At 35.1% G+C, this 1716-nt stretch overlaps 1 protein-coding gene across 1 annotated transcript in view; it reads right to left on the bottom strand.

Annotated features, from left to right (window-relative positions):
• The window catches only part of KDM1B (lysine demethylase 1B), a 66178-nt gene that overhangs the window by 56384 nt on the left and 8078 nt on the right, over positions 1-1716 (bottom strand). The gene's annotated exons all lie outside the window — the stretch shown is intronic.

The following is a 1716-nucleotide window of genomic DNA, read 5'->3' as shown; positions in this document are numbered from 1 at the left end:
GAACCGGCGGGCTCAGGCAATCCACTCACCTCAGCCTCCCAAGGCGCAGGATTACAGGCTGAGCCACCGAGCCCAGCTAATATTTTTTTTTAAGAGACAGAATTCTGCTCTGTTGCCCAGGCTACAGTAGTGACAAGATCACAGCTTACTGCAGTCTTGAAGTCCTGGGCACAAGTGATCCTCCCTCTCACCTCATGTTCCCAAGTAGCTAGAACTACAAGCACTCACCAATGTGCCTATCTTAGAATACTGTTAAATGTACACAGTAAATCCTAGGGCAATCATTAACAATTACATCAGTAGATGAAATAAAATACAATCATAAAAATGCTCACTTAAAATCACAGAAGATAAAAAAAGAGAGAGAAAAATGTACCATTACAGAAAACAGTAAGATAATATATTTTAATCCAATTATGTCAATAATCACTTGAAACATGAATCACATAAGCATATACATTAAAAGACAGAAATCATCAGCTGGATTTTAAAAACTATATGCTGGGGCCAGGAATGGTGGCTCAAGCCTGTAATCCTAGCACTTTGGGAGGCTAAGATGGGAAGAACACTTGAGACCAGGAGTTTAATACCAGCCAGGACAATGAGACCTTGTCTCTACAAATAAATAAATAAACAAAAATTTTTAAAAACTATATTCTGTATATACAAGAAGCCTACTTTAAATACAAAGACTCAGAAAGGTTAGAAGTAAAGAAATGGAGAAAGGTATATGATGCTAACACAAATAAAAAGACAGTGGAAGCAGCCATGGTAATCTGAATAAGCAATATTATCAGAGATAAGAAGACAAGGAAGACAAGAGATATTACACAAATGAGTTAATTTTCAGGGAGGCTATAACAAAGCTAATGTACAATCTAATTAACAACAGAGATTAAAAATACATGAGGTAAAAACTTATGGAACTGGGAAAAATAGACATATCTGCATTATAGTGGAAGGATTCAAGAGACAATTATAATTACAGATTTTAAGACATTTCTCTTAGCAATTGAAAAATCAGACAGAAATAGAAAATCAGAAGGCTATATATGACCTGAACTGTACTATTGATCAACTTGATCTAGTTGACATCTGACAACAGTAAAAAACACATATTTCTCCACTGTATGTGGGACATTCACCAAGATACACTACTTTATGGGTCATAAAACAAACCTTGACAAATTTAAAACACAGAAATCATATAAAGTACATTCTCAGACCATTACTTAATTAAATCAGAAATCAATGACAGAAATTGTTGGAGAGGTCCCAAATATTTGAAAATTTAATAATTTGCTTCTAAGTAACCTATGGGTCAAAGAGGAAGACTCAATGAAAACTTAAAAACATTTGAACCTAACTGTAAATGCATATAAAACTTATCAGAATTAGTAGAATATAGTTAAATCAGTGCTTCAAGGCAAACTGATAGTATTTAAATACATTTATTGGAAAAGGAGATCTAAACACCAGTAACTTAAGTTTTCAATTTAGGAAACTACAGAAAAAAGGGAAATTAGACCTAAAGTAAATAATAAAAATTAGAATATGAATCAATAAACTTGAATCAACAGTTCCTATGTTTTCCAGAACTTTCTGAATAAAGAAAGTAACTGAGCCAGGCTCAGTGGCTCAGCCTGTAATCCCGCGCCTTTAGGAGGCTGAGGTGAGTGGATTGCCTGAGCCCGCGGGTTCGAGACCCGCCTGGGC

Source organism: Carlito syrichta, unplaced genomic scaffold (genome assembly GCF_000164805.1).
Source record: "Carlito syrichta isolate Samal-C Ts95f unplaced genomic scaffold, Tarsius_syrichta-2.0.1 Scaffold302395, whole genome shotgun sequence".
NCBI lineage: Eukaryota > Metazoa > Chordata > Mammalia > Primates > Tarsiidae > Carlito > Carlito syrichta.
This window is presented reverse-complemented; position numbering and strand designations above follow the sequence as displayed.